The 22,728-nt window shown below is 53.0% G+C and overlaps 1 long non-coding RNA gene across 1 annotated transcript; it reads right to left on the reverse strand.

The window, feature by feature from the left end:
* Positions 1 to 2,968: 2,968 nt before the first annotated feature.
* LOC132343318 (uncharacterized) lies at positions 2,969 to 8,742 on the reverse strand. The gene is made up of 2 exons (XR_009492069.1): positions 7,045 to 8,742; positions 2,969 to 6,720 (listed from the first exon to the last, which is right to left on the reverse strand). It is a non-coding gene; the product is annotated as an uncharacterized lncRNA (long non-coding RNA).
* Positions 8,743 to 22,728: the final 13,986 nt, after the last annotated feature.

Raw genomic sequence — 22,728 nt, forward strand, 5'->3', positions numbered from 1 at the left:
GTCCAACTCTCACATCCATACATGACTACTGGAGAAACCATAGCCTTGACTAGACTGACCACCACAAGAGGAAAAGAAAAAAAAAAAAGACCAAAGGAAATATATAAAACCAATTAGAAAATGAGGTTTAAAATGGCAATAAATGCATATCTTTCATAATTATCTTAAATAGCAGTGGAATAAATGCTCCTACTAGATGTATTAGAATGCATACTAGATAAAAAAAGAAGAGCTGGAAATGTGCTGCCTATAAGAGACTGACCTTAGGACAAAGGGCATACATAGATTCAAACTGAGGGAATGGAAAAGATATCCACTCTAATGTACATGACCAGAAAGCAGAAATCACAATATTCATATCAGACAAAATAGACTTCAAAACTTAGACCATACAGAAAGATAAAGAAGGACACTAAATACTGATAAAAGAATCACCACAGGAGGATTTCACACGCATCAACATATATACCCCTAATACAGGAGCTGCTTCTGCTAAGTCGCTTCAGTCGTGTCCAACTCTGTGCGACCCCAGAGATGGCAGCCCACCAGGCTCCACCGTCCCTGGGATTCTCCAGGCAAGAACGCTGGAGTGGGTTGCCATTTCCTTTTCCAGTGCATGAAAGAGAAAAGTGAAGGTGAAGTCGCTCATCGTGTCCGACTCTCAGCGACCCCATGGACTCCTCTGCCCATGGGATTGTCCAGGCAAGAGTACTGGAGTGGGGTGCATTGTCTTCTCCGAATACAGGAGCACCCAATACATAAAACAATACCAGCAGACGTAAAGGAGAAATGGATGGGAATACAACAATAGGAGACTTTACACCCCACTGACACCAACGGACAGATCTTCCAGAGAAGCAATAAGACGGCAGAGATGGTAAATGGTACAAATAGACCAGTAAGACTTGACTGAGGCGTTCATGATATTGCATCCAAACACCAGAACACGCATTCTCTTCAAGCACACAAGGAACATTCTCCAGAGCACAAACTGGGGCACAAAACAAGCCTCAGCACACTTCAGAGTGCAGAAATTATCTCGAGTACCTTTTCTGACCACACAGCATGAACCATTAACCAACCACAGAAAAGGAAATGAGAAAAAACCACTACCTGGAGACTGAATAACATGCTACTATAAGACCGACGAGTCAATGAGGAAATCAAAGAGGAAATGGAAAATACCTTGAGACAAAAGACAATGAGAACATGTACAAAGTCTATGGGATACAGCAAAGGCAGTGTTTAGAGGGGAGTTCATAGTGATATAGGGCTTCATAGAAAAACAAGAAAAATCTCAAATAAGACCTAACAGCAGCAGAAGACATTAAGGAGAAGTGGTAAGAATGCACAGAACTATATAAAAATGCCTTAGTGACCTGGATAACCAAGACGGTGTGGTCACTCACCTAGAGCCAGATATCCTGGAATGTGAAATCAAATGGGCCTTAGGAAGAATTATGAGGAGCAAATCTAGTAGAGGTGACAGAATTCCAGCCCAGCTATTTAAGATCTTAAAAAATGATGCTGTTAAGGCACTGCATTCAATATGTCGGCCAATTTGGAAAACTCAGCAGTGATCACAGGACTGGAAATGGTGTTTCCACTCCAGTCCCTAAGCAGGGCAATGCCAAAGAATGTTCCAGTCACTGTACAAGTGCACTCATTTCACATGCTAGCAAGGTATCACATGCTAGCTCAAAATCCTTCAAGCTAGACTTCAACAGAATGTGAACTGAGAACTTCCAGATGTAAAAGCTGGATTTAGAAAAGGCAGAGGAACCACAGATTAAATTGCCAACATTTGATCGGTTATGGGGGAGCAAGAGAATTCCAGAAAAACATCTACTTCTGCTTTATTGATGATGCTAAAATTTTGACTGCGTGGATCACAACAAACATGGAAAATTCTCAAAGAGATAGGAGAACCAGATCACCTTACCTATCTTCTGAGAAATGTGTGTGCATGTCAAGAAGCCACAGTTAGAACATGACTTGGAAGAACAGACTGATTCTAAATTGGGAAAGGAGTACAACAGGGTTGTATATTGTCACCCTGCTTATTTAAATTCTATGCAGAGTAAATCATGTGAAGTGCTGAACCGGATGAATCACAAGCTGGAATCAAGATTTCTGGGGAAATATCAACCTCAGATACGCAGATGATCCCACTTTAATGGCAGAAACTCGAGGCAAAACTAGTCTCTTCATGATGGTGGAAAAGGAGAATGGAAAAGCTGCTTGAAACTCAACATTCAAAAAACTAAGATCACGGCATTTGGTAGCATCAATTCATGGCAAATAGAAGGGAAAAAGTGGAACCAGTGACAGACTTTATTTTCCTGGGCTCCAAAATCACTGCAGACAGTAACTGCAGCCATGAAATTAAAAGACATTTGCTGCTTGGAAGGAAAGCTATGACAAACTTAGCATATTAAAAGGAGACACCACTTTGCCAAAAGTTCCATGTAGTCAAAGCTATGACTTTTCAGTAGTCATGTACAGAAGTGAGCGTTGCACCACAAAAAAGGCTGAGTGTTGAAGAGTTGATGCTTTTGAACTGTGGTGTTGGAGAAGACTCTTGAGAGTCCCTTGGACTGCAAGGAGATCCAACCAGTCTTCCTAAAGGAAATCAACCCAGATTATTCATTGGAAGGACTGATGTTGAAGCTCCACTTCTTTGTAACCCTGATTCCAAGAGTCGGCGAAAAGACTCGTGCTGGGAAAGATAGAAGGCAAAAAGAAATAGGGGCGTAAGAGGATGAGACGGTTAGAGAGCATCACTGACTCAATGGACATGAATTTGAGTTAGGTCTGGGAGATAGACAGGGGAGCTTGGGGGCTACAGTCCATGGGGTCGCAAAGAGTCGGACACAACTTAGCAAATGAACAATATTATACATATTTAATATGAAATATATGTGTATACATGCACATATGCATATATATATTCAATAGGAACAGTATAGACTATTGAGGATAATATTATATTTTCTTATAACTCTCTCTCTATATATATACACATAAATATAAAATTCATTCAATTGTGAAGGACCTCAAGGAGACACTCTCCCAAGTTGATGCCTGTGAAAAATGTACTTCAATACTAGTTGCTTTTTTGGAGGGCATGAAATTCTTGGATCACATTTTCTCTTCAACACAGTTTTATCGGCACTGACAGAATTTTTTTATAAGGAAATGGGCCACATTCCTCGCCTCTTATGTTTGGTCTGATCATGTGTAGGTGCTGCTTTGCTTATTGTGAAGTCATGCTCAGTCTCTTCAGTCACTCAGTCGTGTCTGACTCTGTGACCCCATGGACTGCAGCACGCCAGGCCTCCCTGTCCATCACCATCTCCTGGAGCTTGCTCAAACTCATGTGCACTGAGTCAGTGATGCCATCCAACCATCTCACCCTCTGCTGTCCCTTCTTCTCCCGCCTTCAGTCTTTCCCAGCATCAGGGTCTTTTCCAGGAGTCGTCAGCTCTTCCCATCAGGTGGCCAAAGTATTGGAGCTTCAGCTTCAGCATCAGTCCTTCCAATGAATACTCAAGACTGATCTCCTTTAGGATGGACTGGTTGGATCTCCTTGCAGTCCAAGGGACTCTCTCAAGAGTCTCCTCCAACACCACAGTTCAAAAGCATCAGTTCTTCACCACTGGGACCAAGGATGTGTCTGAATTCTCCTCTGCTGTCCGTAGTTGGTGGGCAAAGGGGCTGCTCATCCCAGACACTGCATCTGCGTCCCAGGATGGGCAGAGAGTGAGCCGCACTCTGGAAGCCCTGCCCTTGGACTGCGGTGCATCTCACGGTGAATACCAGGGTCACGTGGATGCCCCTGGGGGCAGAGGGGCCCGGGCTGCACTGGGAAGGACGAGGGGAGGATGGGCGTTGGGTGGGCGTGAGGAAGATCAGCCCCAGAGACGAAGGACAAGAGCTGTGGGTGGAGGGGTCCCACGTGGGCTGTGCTGGGCAGAAGGGGGCTCGGGGCTCGGGTGTGGTGTCGGGTTGACCTAGTTGGGTGAGGAGACCCCAGGGCCAGGGCAGAGAGGGGAGTAGCAGTGCAGGGGGTTCATGGAGGGAAAAGTGAGGGGGTGGGGTGGGGAGGGTAAAGGTGCAGGGTTGGGGGTCAGGGGGACTGTAGGGACGGAACCGGAGAGGGGAGTGGGTGGGCAGAGTGCGATCCTGGAGGTGGGGCCGTGGGTGTGGTAGTGTCTCATGCTCGGCCTGGGCCAGGCTGGAGGAGGCCGGGGCCTGTGACCAGCCAGGACCTGAGGGTGTGCACGCTGGTGACTGACAGCGAGGGGAACAGAGGCTCTCAGGGCCCAGGGAGCGCATTCCCAGTGGTCCGTGTCGAGCTCCAGGTGGACGGCAGTGTGACCAGGGAGGGAGCCGTCAGGGCTCTCTGGGGTCCCCAGCATTGTGGACCAGGGTGTCTCCTGGTGCCCCCTGCCCCGACTGCTGCACCGCTTTCTGCATTTCAGTGAGACTCTGGGTGATCTTGGGGATTAGAGCTTTGCGTGGATCTTAGGGACCTGGAGCAGGTGTGGGGGGCCTTTGCATGACCTCAGGCCCTCCCCACTGTGCAGGGTCAGGAGCACTGAGAGCTTTGGGGCCAAGGAGCCCCTGCCTGCTGGAGCCCTTCTTGCCTGAGCACAGGGTGTCAGAGCCCCGAGCCTCCAGTCCTTGAGCTGTTTCTCCGTCCTTCCCCGGCCAGCGCAGGCAGGGTCCTGAGGTGCCCTCGTGCACCCCTGTGTCCTGTCACCGAGTCCTAGATGCTCGTCCCTCCAACTGTAGCTGAAAGTGCTGCCTCCTCCAGGAAGTCACGCTGACCGACTCCAGGCCAGCCTGAGCAGGGAGATCCGGCCTCCCTGTCATGCTCTGCGTCTTTGCTCAAGGACTGCAGCGAGGCCTGCACCTGACTGTGGCCCCCGCCCAGGCCCCGTGCAGGGTCCCTGGATGGTGAACGAGGGAAGGAGTGGAGGGCACCCTGCCTCTGGGCAGGACAGTCCCGCTCTCTGCTAGAACTCTCTGTGGACCTCCAGGCCTGTGTGTGGGGTGGGGCAGGGCAGGAAGCCAGGCAGGAAGGGGCTTTGCAGTCAGACTCAGTGAGCAGCTGTCACCGGAGCTTGCCTGGGGCTTAAGGGCTTTCCTGTCTGGGGGCGGTGGCAGGGCGAGGCATTGCCACACAGAAAAGAGGTTGCTGGGATGCCCGGCTGTGTCAAGCCACCGCCCTGGAGAGACCAGCGCTGGCCCTGAGGTCTGGCGCGTGGCCCACTCCCAGGAAAGGAGCTTGGTGAGTGCCGCCCTGAACCTCTGCCCCGCGCGGGGTCCAGTTCCTCTTGCAGACAGGCTCAGGGTGACGGCGGGCAGGCGCAGGCTGTGGACACACCGGAATGTAGATCCCACGGGGCCCATGGGCTTCTGGGGGTCCTGCTGTGGGCCGGGGCACCACGGCTGCCTGGGGTGGCCGAGACCCCAGAGCTGGGGCAGAGGTGTGAACACCCGGAGGGGCCATACTGTGGGGCTCCTGAGGAGGACCTGCGTGAGAGACTGTCCCCCAGGAGGAGACGACCCTGGGGCTGCCCCGTGGCTGGGACGAGGACCCGAGGGCCTCTTTTGGGGTGGGCTTCCCAGGGCTCCCTCCTGAAACGGGGCCTGAGTGCTGCCTCGATCCTGCCCACCGTGGGGTCCTCCAGGTCCGCTCTCTGTGAGCCAGCATTGCGGACGGCCCCGGGCAGCAGACAGGGCGTGGGGGGCTGTGGTCCTGGTGGGCACTTGTGGACAGTGTGGCTCTGAGCCTCCTGGGTGTCTATGCGGGGTCTGCAGGGGCTGGACACGACCCTGGGCACCTCGGGACACTAGGGGCAGTTCTGGCCGGTGACTCTGGAGACACGGAGGAGGGTGGGGACACAGTCGGGACCCATGACTCGCCCAGCTCCAGGACCTGGAGACGAGGCACCGCTGGGCATAGCTGGCTCACCCCAGGTCTGAGGCGGTGCAGGCTGGGCCGCACTCAGCTGTCCAGGGGTCGCGTACCGGGGTCGGGGACCTGGGGGCCGGTTTGGCTACATCTCCTATCGCGGTGTCGCTCCCCTCAGCTCCGTGATGACCCACGGCTGCCCGGAACCCCAGTGGGCCCCAGGCCCGGGACCTCTGTTACCAGGTTGGGCTGCCGGGCAGGACAGGACCTGGGAGTGTGGGCCTTTGAGTCTGATCCTGGCCCACTGCCCGCCTGTGGCCGTCGATATGAGTGGCTGAGACCATGGCGTCCCAGCAGAGGCCCAGGCTGCCTCAGGCCTGCACAAGTTCCTCCAGAGTCAGGGGTGGGAAGCTGCTGGCGGTCTCCTGTCTGGGTCTCCGCAGCCCAGCTCCTGGCCCAGGACCCTTCCTCAGGCTGTTGCTTTCCTGAGACAGACCGGTGAGGGCGTGCAGGGTGCAGTCCGATGGTCAGGAGGGCAGGGCGGTGCCCCAAACACAGCCTACAGGATCCCTGGCCGTGGACCCTCAGGGGCAGGGGTTTTTGTCCCAGAGAGTGTCACTGTGGTATAACCATAACCATAACCACAACCATAACCATAACCATAACCACTATAACAACTACCACCGTGACACAGCTGGCATCAGAAACCCCGGCTGCTGGCCTTCAGCGCCCCCTTGGTCTCGTCTGGTGGGCGTGGAGTCCTTGGGAGCTGTCAGCTGGTCCAGTCTGGACGGGCCCTGCGGCAGGGAGGGTTCTGAGGATCCGGTCCCCAGCCGGCCTCTGACCTGCACAACCTCCTCCAGGGTCAGGGGGCTGGAACTTGCTGGGGGCCTCATTGTCTGGGTCCCAGCAGCCAAGCTCTTGGCCCAGGACCCTTCCTCATTCTGTTGCTGCCCTGAGTCAGCAGGGTGAGGGCATGCAGGGTGCAGTCCGATGGTCAGGAGGGCAGGGCCGTACCCCGGACCTGGAGGACAAGCTCCCTGGTCTGGGACCTCGGGGCAGGGGTTTCTGACACTGAGAGCGTCACTGTGGTAGCAACACTACAATAACTAAAACCACACCTATCGTATCATCACCACAACACAGCCGGCATCAGAAACCCCAGCTGCTGGCCTTCGGCGTCCCCTTGGTCTCGTCTGGTGGACGTGGAGTCCTCGGGAGCTGTCAGCTGGCCCAGGTCTGGATGGCCCTGCGGGGGGAGGGTTCTTAGGGTCGGTCCCCAGCCTGGCACAGGCCTGCGGCAGTTCCTCCAGATCAGGAGGCGGGAACCTGCTGGAGATCTCATTGTCTGGGTATCCACAGCCCAGCTCCTGGCCCAGGACCCTTATCTTAGGCTGTTGCTGCCCGAGTCAGCAGGGTGAGGGCGTGCAGGGTGCAGTCCAATGGCAGGAGGGCAGGGTGGTGCCCCAAACACAGCTTACAGATTCCCTGGTCGTGGACCCTCAGGGGCAGGGGTTTTTGTCCCAGAGAGTATCACTGTGGTATAACCATAACCATAACCATAACCATAACAACCATAACCACCATAACCATAACCACCATAACTACCACCGTGACACAGCCGGCATCAAAAACCCCAGTTGCTGGCCTTCAGCGCCCCCTTGGTCTTGTCTGGTGGACATGGAGACCTCCAGAGCTGTCTGGATGGGCCCTGTCGGGGGAGGGTTCTTAGGGTCGGTCCCCAGCCTGGCACAGGCCTCTGGAAGTTCCTCCAGGGTCAGGGGGCTGGAACCTGCTGGGGGTCTCATTGTCTGGGTCCCCATAGCCCAGCGCCTGGCCCAGGACCCTTCCTCAGGCTGTTGCTTCCCTGAGCCAGTGGGGTGAGGGCGTGCAGGGTGCAGTCTGATGGTCAGGAGGGCAGGGCGGTACCCCGGTCTTGGAAGACAGGCTCCCTGGTCTGGGACCTTGGGACGGGGGTTTCTGTCCTGGACAGTGTCACTGTGGTACCATAATAACTACCACAATAGCTACCACAATACCACCGTGACACAGCCGGCATCAGAAACCCCAGTTGTTGGTTTTCAGCGCCCCCTTGGTCTTGTCTGCTGGGTGTGGAGCCCTTGGGAGCTGTCAGCTGGCCCAGGTCTGGACGGGTCCCGTGGTGGGGAGGGTTCTGAGAACCTAGTCCTGGTCCAGGGCTGGACGGCCCAACGGCAGGGTGGCCTGTGATGCCTCCTTGCCCAGCCAATGCTGCGGCCATGGAGGACCCACCTCCAGGTGCAGGGCTGAGTGCACCCTGGACCGAGTGGCTATCTGAGCCCAGGTCTTATGTCCTGCTGGGCCTGCACTCCGAGCCCCTTCAGGTCGGTGGTGGTGGGCCAGGGAACCTCGGAAGCTGAGCAGAGGCCCAAGCATTGCGCCTGTGGACAGCGTCCTGCACAGGAACCTGGCAGGTAGGGACGCCAGTCCGTCTTGAGCTCCCCAGGCTGACCTGTGGGGTGGTGGGTGGCCACGCTGCAGGGCTGGGAGGGAGACTTAGGTGTTGGCTCCCACGGGCGCTTCCTGCAGAGGCTGGTCACTGGCTTGGCTTCTGGTGCAGTGCCCGCCCTGTCCATGATCTCTGGACACTGCACAAGGGACCTGCACACCCCTGCTACATGTGAGAGGCCCCCCGAGCCCCTTCAGGCCGGGCCTGGATCCGGACTCCCCTACCTCGGGTCTGGCAGCATGCTGGGAGCTGCTGCCTCTGCATGAACCCCTCCCAGCCTGCTCCCTGGCGAGCTCCTATGCAGTTGAGTACGGCCCAGCTCCAGCGTCCACTGCTGTGAGCTTCCCTGAGCTCCCAGCAGGGTTGGAGGTGTCTCAGGTCCTGCCCCTGGGAAACTTGACCTGACGGTTTGCCCAGCGTGGGCTCTGTCCTTCCTGACCCTGTTTGGGGGTGTACTGAGTGCTAGTGGTCAGGGCCAGCTTGCTGGGCTAGGATGTGTGGCTGCAGGGTCAGTGCAGTCATCTCAGAGTCTGGATATGGGCCCGTGGGCCGCATCCGCCCAGAGTGGCCCAGATGGCCGAAGGTCTGGTCTCTGAAGCTCAGGCCGTGAGGCCCGGCCGTGGGGGCTGGTTGGCCATACGGTTGGCAGGGTTTGCTGCCCCATGTCTCACTGTGGTGGTCACTATAGTAACACCGCAGTAGAGCCCTTGGCAAAAAGCCCCGTTTGCGCTGTAGGCCGTCTGCGTGGGGACCCTGGATGTGGGGCGTTCAGAGGGCTGAACAGTCATGGGGGCTGGGCGGCCTGGGCTGGCTGTGGGTGGGTTGGTGCCAGGCTCAGGGCTTGTGGAGGGCATGGCGCCACAGGAGACCTGCTGGAGCACCTGGGAGGCATCTCCTGCCAGGTGGACAATGACCAGGCTGGCTCTCCTGAGGCCCCGAGCTGGGCTCAGCCAAGTGACAGCCTCCTGGGTTGACAGATTTTACCCAGTTGCCTGCAAACTGTGTATCGGTCACCTTGAGGCCGGTTGTGCTCTGGGGCCAGCAGGCGCCTCCCGCCAGGAAACCCAGCAGCAGAGCAGGGTCATTCCTGCTGCTGCCCGTCCTGGGAGTCTGGGCCCAGTTGTGCTGGCCCAGCCCAGAGGGCAGTGCTGAGCTGCTCATCCTTGTGGCCCCAGCAGGACTGGGAGCAGGTGCAGGGAGCTGCATCCCCCTACCCTGCACCCGTCCCCGCCCTGACCCCGGGGGCCCAGAGGCCCAGGACGAGGCATTCGCTGAGGGGCAGGGCCCTCCTCCGCAGTCGGTTCATGCCCTCTGTGCCCTCACGGCTCCAGGCCATGGAGCACGGTTGAGACCCACCTTCTTGAGGCCCTCAGTGGCCCCTGGGCACCCACTCCACGCTGATTTTGGGTGATGGGTTGTGATCAGGCCTGGAAGCCCTGGCTTGTCCAGCAGAGTCCCTGCTGGAATGTGGACAGTCCCCTGGATCTTGTCTCCCCCTAGCACCCCGGGGAATCGAGAGGTGCCCCCTTCGCCTGCAGGGGGGTGTGTGCACCAGGGCTGGAGGGCTGGCCCTTTGCCGGGACCCCTGCCCTGCTGGCAAGTCTTGGTCCTGGGGAGGGGTCAGGGGTTCCCTGGGATGGCTGCCTCATTGGGGCCTCAGCTACCTTTGCTCAATGCTCTCGGTAGGTGGCCTGGAGCCCTGGGCCCTTCCCTGTCCTCTGGCCGTGGGCTGAGCCCAGGGTCCACGCCCACACATCCCTTCTGGCTCACTGTCCCGAGTTGGGGGGATAGGCACCTTGCTTGGGAGCCCAGTGCCCCTGGGGATGCATTGGCCAGCTCCACACCTGTGTGCGGGTCAGACTTTATGTCAGGGCCTGAGTCACTGTGGGTGTAGCAGTAACCATCATCACGATAGTCTCACGGTGACACGCACACCCTCAAAATCCTCCCTACCCAGCTGTGTGTGTGGCCACCCTCGTGGGCTGCAGCTGTCTCTGAGGTGGGGACGCTGTGTTTCCAATGGGTTTTTGCTTTGAAGCCCGGGGTGAGCAGGGTGCAGGGTGAGTCTGACGGAAACCTCCATGGGTGATGAGGCAGCCCCGCTCTGGGCCTGGGGCCCACTGAGATCTGCCCATGGGTCCCACGGGCAGTCTGCCCAGCTCAGGGGTTCTGGTTGTGTCCTTGCTGTCCTCTGGTTCCCTTGCAGAGTTTCCCTGTCCCAGGCCTGACCAGTGAGGGCTAGCACCCCTGGCCCTCAGCTCACATCTGCTGGAAGTTGCTGATGGTGGCTGGGTTTACACCTGGCACACGTGTCAGCCACCAGGAGCCGGGGGATGGCTGCCTGGATGCGAGACCATCTCCCGTCTATGGCTGTGGGGGGCCCTCCCCTTCCCAGCATCGGGTGCAGATGGCCCACCCCAGCCATGACGTGGTGTTTCCGTGGTTGGTAGGGAAGTCTCTGGTGACCAACCTTCCCTACCCTGTTCCCTGGCTCCACTCACGTCCTTCTAAGGACCCTCACGGAGCCTGCCAGGGGCCACCTGCTGCCCAAGGAGGCTGGACATCAAGGTGAGTCAGGGCCTGGCCTGCCGCCTTCCAGCCCCAGCTGGGCTTGACCTGAAAGCCAGCCTGCGAGGGGCAGATGGCCCTGGGCTCCGTGTTCACTGTCTAGGTTAGCTGTTCATGCAGTTACTGTCCAGAGACCTTTCCCACGGAAGTGTTAGAAACAGGTTTATTCAGCCACTGTAACATCAGGGCAGAGCTGAGTGCACCCCTGCACAGAGGCGACAGCTGTGTCACGGGAGAAGTGGGAGTGGGGTGCCTGGGACTCTGGTTTAAGAGGGACCAGGAAGTGTGGCCATGTGTGAGTGACGAGGCTGCTATGACCACTGGCCACAAGGGAGCAGGGACTGGGTCAGGACTCTGTCCTCACTGAGGGCTCTGTGTCTCTAAAGTCTGGCATCTGAGGGGCTTGGGGGGGAGTGCAGGCTGGTGAGGCTGACCCTCTAGCACTTCCGGCCAAAACTGTCACCAGTGACAAGTGAAAAGTGAAAGTGAAGTCACTCAGTCGTGTCCGACTCTTAGCGACCCCATGGACTGCAGCCTACCAGGCTCCTCCGTGCCGGGAGCCAGCACGGGAGTCCCCACCCATGACAAGGTCATGTGGGAGAGTTCTGGTGGGCCAGGCGAGCCAGAACTCAAGGGGGCCCCTCTGGGCCTGCCTGAGCATCTACCCCAAAACCAGAGTCTGTCTGTTTTACTGCTTCATGACTTTCACCAACTCCTCTGACAGTCACGGGGGGCTATCCCCAACTACCTTTTCTCTGAAGGAAATCAACTTAGAGCTCTACCTAATTAGCCTCCTGGGCATAATAGGAGTGTTTCAATCAAAACCTCTCAGATGGCTCTCTAACTTGCCTGATGGGTTTACCCACACTCCTACAGCTATGCATACGATTGTTTACAGTCTCCCAACAGTGAGAGGCACGGAAAGCTTAAGATATTCGAATAGTATAGAGCCTCTCGGAGAGTTAGAAATTGTCAGAATGGAACTAGTAGAAGATTTCATTGTTGAGCCAATGCTTGCTGCCAAGTTTCCACACCCCCTGTATTGTATCCTTGGAAGTGTGTTAATTAATATCGTTGGTACATAGAAAAAATAAGTAGTGGCCTTGGTGCTAACAACTTTAGACCCTTAAGGTAATAAATTCTTTCCTTGTTGTAAACCCACTGCACCTCTGCCCTATAGGAATGCAAGTTTATCTAACAGCTTCGGAGGATGGCGCCAAACTTTAAAATAATTACTCTCAGAGAAAATAAGTCTTATGGTTGATAAACCTTTATCAGAGTCATAAAATGTTAACAGGCCTTCTGGCCAGAAGATGATGTAAATCACCTAAACCATTTGTATATGATAAATTTGCAGAAAAGAAAGCCTGGTCTCGATAAGGATCAGAGACTGCTGACTTTGCATGATTTCACACCCCCTATTATCCTCTTTGCACAACTTAAGGTATATAAGCTCCCTTTGAAAATAAAGCTACGGGCCTTGCTCAAAGCTTGGTCTCCACGTGTCGTTCTTTCTTGCTTGCTTCCTTTTCTCTTCTTTTCTTCTCTATCTTTCCAGGCCAAAATAATTGGAGCGTGGGGGTCCTCTGGGACTACTTATTTGCCTGGGCTTCTAAGACCCACTTGAGAAGGCGCCCAAGGTGGGGCACCTTCTGCTATTCGAGAGGGCACCTGCGGCCTCTGTAGTCAGAGCAAGTTCGGTGTCACGAACTTTATTGATTTCCCGTGTAAACCAGTTATTATTGAGCCTCTAAAATCTCTCAGCCTTTGCTATTCTAATCGCCAATGCTGTCCTCCTGAGGGAATCCCTGGATCCAACTGGGGCTGGACCCCGGTACCTCCGTCCATTGGATTTTCCAGGCAAGAGTACTGGAGTGGGTTGCCATTTCCTTCTCCAATGCATGAAAGTGAAAAGTGAAAGTGAGGTTGCTCAGTCGTGTCCGACTCCTAGCAACCCCCTGGACTGCAGCCTACTAGGCTCCTGCGTCCATGGGATTTTCTAGACAAGAGTACTGGAGTGGGGTGCCATTGCCTTCTCCAAAATTGGAGAGCATCACAATGAAAAACACTTCTTTTCTGACCTCACTGTTAAGGGACTCTAACGGCAAGCCACAGGCTGGAAAGATACACTTATAAATAGTATATTTGCTAAGAACTTTTTGCTATGAATGCACGTGGACACTCATAACTGAACAACAGAAGGTAAGCAACCCAGTGAAAAATGGGTGAAGTCTGAACTTGCCCCCAAAGATGGACAGCTGACACGTGAGCACTTGGAAAGACCTTCCACATCACAAGCCACCAGGGACTGCATGCTTAAAGGATCGTGAGGTACCACTGCACAGTTAGAATGGCTGGAACCCAGATCCCAACATACCAGGTCCTGGACATGTCATAGAACAAGAGGGCTGTTCACTCCTGGGCGGGGCTGCAAAAGGCTCAACCACCTGCAGACGACTTAACACATCTGCATGGAGATGAAGCTGGACTTCATGTGGGATGGAGCCAGGGCTCTGAGGCAAAGACTCGGGTCCACACAGAGACCTCAAAGGGGCTCATGTCTGTACAGTGCACCGACGCTTCCCCCACAGTGCTGATATTTTCCTTACAGAATGTTTACTGTACGGAACACACTCCTCTGACAGAGTATCTATTGTGTGGAAAACATTCCTGTAACAGTGAACACACACTTCTGACAGTGAACACACTCCTGTAATGGTGAACAACTCTGACGTGCACACATTCCTGTAAAAGTGAACAACAACAACAAAAAGTGAACAGACTCCTGTGACATTGAACACACTCCTGCTACAATGAGCACACGTCTCCAAAAATGAACATACTCCTGACAGGGAACACATTCCTCTGACAGGGAACACACTCTTCTGACAGGGAACACACTCTTCTGACAGTGAACACACTTCCCTGGGCGTGAGCACACTCCTCTGACAGTGAACACACTCCTGTAACAGTGAACACATGTTTGTACCCACTTTTCTCAGGACCCCAACCCAATCGTCTTTGTCATCATCAGCCCCAGCACAGCCGCCCTGCTCCTCCGGGTTTCTGACACCCTCAGGATGTGGGTTTTCACACTGTGTGTCTCACACAGTAATAAACAGCCGTGTCGTCAGACCTCAGACTGCTCAGCTCCACGTAGGTGATGCTGGTGGACGTGTCTGCAGCCAACGTGACTCTGCCCTGGAACTTCTGTGCGTACTTTGCTCCACCATCTTTGCTGTCAATCTGTCCATCCGTTCAAGCTCTTGCTGAGGGGCCTGTCACACCCAGTGCATGTAGTCGGTGAAGGTATATCCAGAAGCCTTGCAGGACACCTTCACTGAGGCCCCAGGCTTCCTCAGCTCAGCCCCCACTGCACCAGCTGCACCTGGGTGTGCACCCCTGTGGACAGGGGACAGAAGTGCATGAAGCCCCTTGACTGGACCCTGTCCCTTCTTCACCGCAGCACCGGGATGACCCTGACGTGGAGCCAAGGCCACCAGGAGGAGGACTCTCCAGCTCCAGTCCCTGGTGAGGGCTGTGCTCCCAGGACTGCTGTGCAGAGCTGGTGTTGCTGTGGGTGATGTTCTCAGGGCTCAGAATATCCATATTTAACCTAGGACACCTCAGGTCACCTGCATGTTCTAGAGGCTGAGAACTTTACACTCAATACATGGGCGATATTAGGAAGTAGTAGTCTTATGACCCATGGCCACGCTCAGTGGGTGTGTGTCCGTGTCCTCATCCTTGTTTGAGGGCGTGTGTCCTGCCAGGTCCCTGACCCCTGTGCACAGAGCTCTTCCACTGAGGGACCCGCCCCAGGGGACACAGTCCCCATCGTGAACCAGCCTTTAGTGCCACAGAGACATCCTCACCTCCAATCAGTGTGTTTCCCCAAAGTCAGCCACCACTGGGTATTCACAGACATACATCTGTCACATACACACACACACACACCTGTTACACATACACACACAAACACACACACCTGTTACACACACACCTGTCACACCAACACACACCTGTCTCACATACACACGTCACACAAACACGTCACACACACATGGGCCACACACACCCTAAACAAGCACACAGCTGTCACACATACACCTGTCATGCACACACAGACACACCTGTCAAACACACTTACCTGTCTCACACACATACACACCTGTCTCACACACACACCTGTTACACACACACATATACCTGTAACACACACACACCAGCTACACACAAACACACACCTGTCACATACACACCTGTCACACAGACTTACAGACATCCACACTCACACTTTCACACTCACACAAACAGGTACAAACCCAATCACACACATTCACACACTCAGATGCACACATACACACCATCACATTTACATACACACCATCACATTTACATACACACACTCAGATGCACACATACACACCATCACATTTACATACACACACTCAGATGCACACATACACACCATCACATTTACATACACACACTCACATGCACACACATATGCACCCACACACTCACATGCACACTTACACACACTCACACACACTCACAGGCATAAACACATGTACTTCTCATGGCCTCACCGAGCTGTGTATCCCAACAGGCCCCAATATTAAACGTCACCAATCCTTGTCCTGCTAGTTATTGTTTTCAGTGAAAAGAGAGGACTCCGTCTCTGAGACTCCCGGCCCCTCCCCACATGCTCCTGGGCAGCAGCCCTGCACTGGGGTCCTGGGTACCCCCTGCCTGGGCTCACAGGGCAGTCCTAGCAGTGTTTCTGGTCTGGAATTAAGTGGCTGTGTTCTACCTTCAGAGTATTCTTCTAGAGACAGCATGTTCTTTTAAGGATCTCTAGAAATAGCCTCAATAAATGCACACACTCTGTAGAGAGACCCCAAGGAAAGAGTTTGTGAGAACATCTGGACGTCGCCGCCCTGGGGCTGCAGGTGCACTGATGTAGTTGACACTCATAGTGAGTCCAGACGCTCTCGAGGACTTGGGGTCCCTTTGCCTCCTGGAGCCCCCCGTGGGCTAACATCATGTCACAAGATAGCTGCATGCAGAAGCACGGGGCTCGATGCCCACTCCACCTACCGTTCACTCCTGGGCTCACCTGCTCTTGCAGCACCTGGACCCTGCAGGGGCCCCACAAGAAGGTCCAGATGAGCCCACTTGTCGAAAACCAGTGCAGTCACCCCAGACAACTCACAGCACAAACACCTGAGGGTCTCCTAGTGCCCACACCTGTGAGAAAAGACACCTGAGACGCTGCAGGAGGACGAGGCAGAGCCCTTGTCAGCCGACTCAGGGGAGGCTGCCCTGAGGGAGTGCTCACCCAGGGAATGGGGCGGTGAGCATGCTCAGTCACCTTAGTCGTGTTTGACCCTTTGAGACACCATGGACTGTAGCCCACCAGACTCCTCTGTCCATGGGATTCTCCAGGCAGGAACACTGGAGTGGGTTGCCTCAACAGCACCCTGCAGAGAAGCTAGGTCAGCTGTGTGCGTGTCCCAGGCAGGACATCTCTTCAGCAGGACGGCCTCAGGGTGCATCCATCCTCAGACTCCATCCTACTTCTCACCGTCCCTCCTGACGCCCTGCCCGAGGACCTCAGGACCTGGCGTCAGTGGGGAGACAGACCCACTGCTGAGTGAGCCACGTCTTCTCCAGCAGGACCCAGTGACAAATCTGCTTCCCCCCTGTTCTGTCTCTGAAGGAACCTTCATAAATATTCCTGAGCACGTCAGATACCCAAGAGCAGGAGAGGGATACTGGCCATGTTGATCAGGCAGGAGACAGCGGGTCTGAGGCCAGCAGTGAAGTGGTCTGAGCCCGTCTCCAGCCATGGGTACCAGAGCCTCAGCGCCCTGCCTCCTGGATGTTGTCTGGCTGTGGTCTCTGCCCGCTAGCTCCCCTCCTCAAAGAGGCTGCATATCGTAGCTATGCCAGGTCCCTGGGGTCATATGTGGGTAGGGGCTACCTGCATTGTTGAGGTTGAACACCCATGACTCAGGGGAGCTGGGTCTGGGCTGTGAGCATCGCCAAGGTCTCCAGTATTGGCTCATCTGCATTCTACTCCCTCCTGGGCTGCAGTGCCCTGGTCCAGTCCCTTCTATTAGCCGTGAGATATGACCCCTCTGTAGGTCTGCAGTAGACAAGAATTTCTGTTCACCTCCTAGGAGAAGCTGGGGAAGAGCTCTTCCATGGAGGGTCTGCCTGATGAACCTTCTGGGTAGGTGTTAACATTTCTCAGCGTTGGCCTTCCCCTCGTCCGTCGGGTGTCCTAAGGTGATAAATATGAACACTCACCTTGAAGACCTGGTTGTTTCTGGAGTTATATCCCACAAACCATGGAGTGTGGCCCCAGGATCTCTCATCCTCACAGTGGTTATTGCTGGTCCTGCAGGACTTGGTAGTAATTACCCTGAAGGTGCTCCTCCTGAAGCTTCGCATCCATGGGCAGGTCTCACCTGGACTGGGGATTGCCCAGCTCTCTGGATTTGTGCTGGGGGATTCCCCTGCAATGTTAGGACTTTGTTAGAACCAGGGAAACTTCTGGTGTTGAGAATTTCCTTGCTTTAATGATGGAGATGACAGTTTCCACACACACTACCTCTTGATGCAGGAACCAGCGGGTACCAGCTGAGGTTGTCCTTGACCTGGGAGGTGAAGGAGGAATCGAATGTCCTAAGAGTCAGAGGAGCCTGGACAGACTTGACCAACATAGAGAGACAGCCTCTTGATGAAGTTAAAGAGGAGAGTGCAAAAAGTGGCCCCAAACTCAACATTCCAAAATCTAAGATCACGGCATCCAGTCCCGTCACTTCCTGGCAAATTGACGGGGATAAAATAGAAACAGTGGCAGACTTGTTTTCTTGGATCCAAAATCGCTGTAGGTCGTGACTGCAGCCATGAAATTAAACGATGCTTGCACCTCGGAAGAGAAGCTATGACCAACCTGTACAGCATATTAAAAAGCAGAGACGTCACCTTGCCAACAAGTTCTGTATATTCAAATCTATGGTTTTTCCATAGTATTCATGTACAGATGTGAGAACATATAGAAGGCTGAGCAGTGAAGAACTGATGCTTTTGAACAGTGGTGCTGGAGAAGACTTAATAGTCCCTTGGACAGCAAGGAGATCAAACCAGTCAATCCTAAAGGAAATCAGTCCTGAATATTCATTGGAAGGACTGATGCTGAAGCTGAAGCTCCAATAATTGGCCACCTAATGTGCAGAGCTGACTCATTGGAAAAGTCCTTGATGCTGGGAAAGATTGAGGGCAGGAGGAGAAGGGGGTGACAGAGGATGAGATGGTTGGATGGCATCAGCAGCTCAATGGACATGAGTTTGAGCAATCTTTGGGAGATAGTGCAAGACAGGGAAGAATGGCATGCTGCAGTCCATGGGGTCTGAAAGAACTGGATACACTGAATGACTGAATGACAGTGAAAAAACGACAGTGAGCAACAACCACCTCGATAACAGGCAAACCCTTCTTCCCCTCAGTTGATTGTCGATGTCACAAATTCACATCTTTGTGCATTACATATTTCAACACACAATGTAAGAATTCTTTTAAATGTATTAGTCTCTCTTTTTCCTGCTTTATTGAGATCTAATTGATATATGATCTTGTATTAGTTTAGGAACAATTACTCTTTTAAATTATATGATAAAGAGCACATGGAATTATAAGTCAAAGTTTCAGTAATATTAGTTTTTAGACTAATTAACATTTGCTAGTCCTATATCATGTATTAAATCGAAAACAGTATGTGGAGTTACACTCTTCCCTGTAGCCCAAAGAGTAAAGAATCTGCCTGCAATGCAGGAGACCAGGGTTTGATCCCTGGGTCAGGAAGATCCTCCGGAGAGGGCATGGCAATCCACTCCAGTATTCTTGCCTGGAGAATCCCACGGGCAGAGGAGCCTGGTGGGCTACAGTCTGTGGGATCGCAAAGAGTCAGACGTGACTGAGCACCAACCCTACTACTGCTGTGTGGAGTTACAAACTTCGGTTATAAAAATACAGATTTTCGCAATTGCCCACGTATTTACCTTTTCCAGGACCTTTATTTCCTCGCACAGCTTCTAGTTACTGTGTGGTGTTCTTTCACTGCACTCTGCAGGACTCCCTTGGATATTTTTGCAGACAGGTCAAATGGACATCAACTCACTCAGTTTTTATCGGAGAATGTCTTAACTTCTTACTCACTATTGAAGGACGTTTTGCTAGATACAGAATTCTTGGTTGCCTGGCTTTTTCTTTGAGCGCTTCACATATATTGGCTGATTGCCTTCTGGCTTCCGATGTTTTTGATGAGAAATATGTTTACAACCTTAGGAGAAGCCCTTATATGTGATAAGTTGCTTCTGTCTTACTGCTTCCAAGATTCTCTGTTTACCTTTGGTTTTTGAAATTTGATTATAATGTGTCTTGGTATGAGTCTCTGAGGTCATTTAACTTGGAGCTCATTGAGCTGCCTGGATATTTATATTGGTGTCTTCCATCAAGTTTCAGAAGTTTTCAGTCCTTTTGTTCAAATACGCTCTCTGTCTTCTTCCGGGACTACCATGGTGTGTGTGGTCCGCTTAGTGTCTCCTGCAGGGCTCTTAGTCTCTGCTTTTCTTCAATCTTGTTCTTTCTGTTCCTCATACAGAAATTGGTAATTCCACTATCCTATCATCTAGCTCAACGATTCTTTTTTCTCAAAGAATCATTGCTCAGATCTGTCTTGAATCTTTCGTTTCAGTTATTCTCCACATTTCTTCTTCAGAGTTTCTTTTTGGTTTCTTTTTAGCTTTTCTAGCTCCTTGTTGACATTTTCATTTTGCTTAGACATCATTTTCTTGACTTTCTCCATGTATTCATTTCATTCTTTGAGCATCTTTAAGATGGCCATTTTAAAGACTTTATCTAATACATTTGCCATCAAATGTTTTTCAGAAACATTTTCTGTTGAATAATTTTTTCCGTTTGAGTTGTCATACTTTCCTGTTTATTGGTATGCCTTGTAATCTTTTGGTTGAATGGTTGACAATTAAAAATAATAATGTGGTGACTCTGGAAATCACATCCCTTTATTACCACTCCAGGGTTTGAAATTTCTTTGGTAGTGTTTTGGTTTATTGTTTTGGGTTTTTTTCTTTTTTGCTATGGTAGGCTGCCTCTGTGCCAATGACTACCCTGAGGTGTAAATCACCATGGTCTCAGGTGTTTTTTGAGCCTGTGCCATCCCAGGACATGCATGTCCACTTTCTAATTTTCCCTAAATACATTGTTGCCTTTGGATGTCTTAGTCTTTGACGGTTCCCAAAAGGTAAACAGGAAGCATAAAGGTAAGGGTTGGGGAAAAGAGGGCTCCAGCCCCTTAAGCCACCTCAGCCAGGGATGAGGGACTCACAACAGTTGGGGAAGGTGATGCAGCAGAGGCCGCCCTCCTCTTTATAAGCATCTCTGTGCTTCCCCAGTGGCTCAGCAGTAAAGAATCCGCCTGCAATGCAAGAGCCACAGGTTTGATCCCTGGGTTGGAAGAGCCCCCGGAGGAGGAAATGGCAACCCACTCCAGTATTCTTGCCTGGGATGGGCTACAGCGCATGGGGTTGCAAAGAGTTGGACGGGACTGAGCACACAAACACACTGCGGTCAGAAGGAGCAACTGCAGCATAGATCTCTGATATTTGGAAGACTGCATCCTTTCTGCCCAGTGCCTGGCCCCTTTAAGCTATGTGAAAGTTACTCCAGGAGCCCATGTCCAGCTGTCTGCCATGTGGCTGCAGCTGGGGACTGGTTAGCTTCTGCACTTGACCAAAATTCATCAGTGTTCCACCAAGTCTTCATCTGGAAGTTGAAGCCTTCAGTAGACCCCAGAGTTCCAAATGGTTACGTTAGACAGATTTCCTTTCCAACTACCTGCCCTGATGAAGTGTGGCACCTTCAGACCCTCTGCCTGTTTCAGAGGCAAGAGCCCTCCACAGACCTTGTCATCGACTGCCTTCAGGGTGTTTTGCTGGTGACTTCCATGACTCTAGAGTGGACCTGCAGATCTTTTATCTCCTAGCTTCTCCCACAGTTGTGCAGAGTCTAGTTCTTCACACTCTCTATCCGTGGTGCTCATGGTGGTCCAGGACTCCTAAAAGAGCCCTGTCTGGCCCAACTGTACATCGTATGTCTTTCCTGGAGTGAAACAAGGGTTCACGCAAAATATGCTACGTTTGAAGTCAATGATAAGCTTTCTTCCAGACTGACTTTTCCAATTTGACTTCCCAGAAGCAATGCTTGAAAGATTCCATGGATCTACATCCTAAAACTTGGTGTGGTCAGACTTCTTAATTTCTGCCAGTATCAATTTACTAAGGAATTTACTTTGCTCTTGATTTAACCCTTGAGTCATGTAGGGGTATTTTTTTAATCCCCTTGTCTGAGACGTCTTCCTCATTTGCAGTGCTTTCAGAGAACTTGGCATCAAGGCCGTGGTATTTGGCATTTTATCTGTGCCCAGGAGACGTTGAACTTTACAGGCCAGCTCTGTGTTTGGTGAGAGTGGGGCAGCTAGGCTGTGCCACCAGACCTTGCTCTTAGGTCTTGAGCCCAGTCCAACCGTGTCCCGGCCACCTCTCTATAGAGACTGCACTTGGCATCCCACCGGGACCCCCACAGCCTCTGACCAACCATTGGGAGCAGGGGCGGGGTGGGGCTCTGCCTTGTCACCCTCCCTCTCAGGCTGCTGCCTCACCCTGCAGGCTCCCACCCGTCCCTGCCCCTGCTCCCCGTGACGTCGAGGCTGCCCTTTGTGTTGACTCTGCTGTGAATTAAGGGCCCCAGCCCAGCTCCTCCACCTCTCACTTCATCTTCAGCCCCAAAGTCCCGGCTCCCACAGCCTCCCACCCAGCATCCCTTCCTGGACCTCTGATGGGCAGCTCACACCCTCATCGCTGAAAGGAGAATTTTTGACCCTGGCCCTCAGCAAATGGCACTGCATTCATGCTGTGAGGCAGGAAGCCCAATGGGAGCAGCCCTCTCTCTGCAGACCCTGGGCTCAGCCTCTGGGCTCACGCCTGATCTGAGGGCTTCTCTTCCCTCCGCACCCCCACCTCCTCCTACATTCCCATTAGGACCTCTGCACAGATCCTGAGGGCTCCTGAACTTCCACCCTTCCTCTTGCACAGCCTGCTTTCCAGTGAAAGGTTGGAAAACCTCACCCCACCCAGATGGCTCTAGGGGCTTCCCGTCACCCCAGAACAAAGTCTAAAGCTTGAAAGTGCTGGTGTTGCCCCATGTGGTCAGGCTGCTCTGACCCCTCCTCTGCCGGCTCCTGTCTGTTCACCTGGCCCCCCCTGGCCTTCCCACTGCCCCTTGACCTTGCAAAGATGTTTGTCCCTCGGACGTTTACTCCTTCTGCTCCTTGTGCCTGGATGTGCCACCCAGACCTGCACAAAGCCTGCCTCCGCCAAGACCTTGCCAGGCACTGGGGTGCCCATCCTTGCCTGGCGGCCATGCCCTTCGTAGGCGCTGGCTGATTTCTAACTGTGTCATTTCTACCCTGTCAGATAGTGGTGCCACATGTGGTCACTCTGCGTGTGTTTTCATCTTAACGCCTGTGTGGCATGCAGTGGGTCTACATGAATAGCTGCCATTCGCATGGGTGGGCCATTGTTGAGAGCAAATTTTCTTTGGTTATTTGTGAATTTTCAGAATTTCATGTGTTTTACTGGTTATTTGTTGTTTACAACCC

The sequence above is a fragment of the Bos taurus genome, chromosome 21 (genome assembly GCF_002263795.3).
Source record: "Bos taurus isolate L1 Dominette 01449 registration number 42190680 breed Hereford chromosome 21, ARS-UCD2.0, whole genome shotgun sequence".
Lineage (NCBI taxonomy): Eukaryota > Metazoa > Chordata > Mammalia > Artiodactyla > Bovidae > Bos > Bos taurus.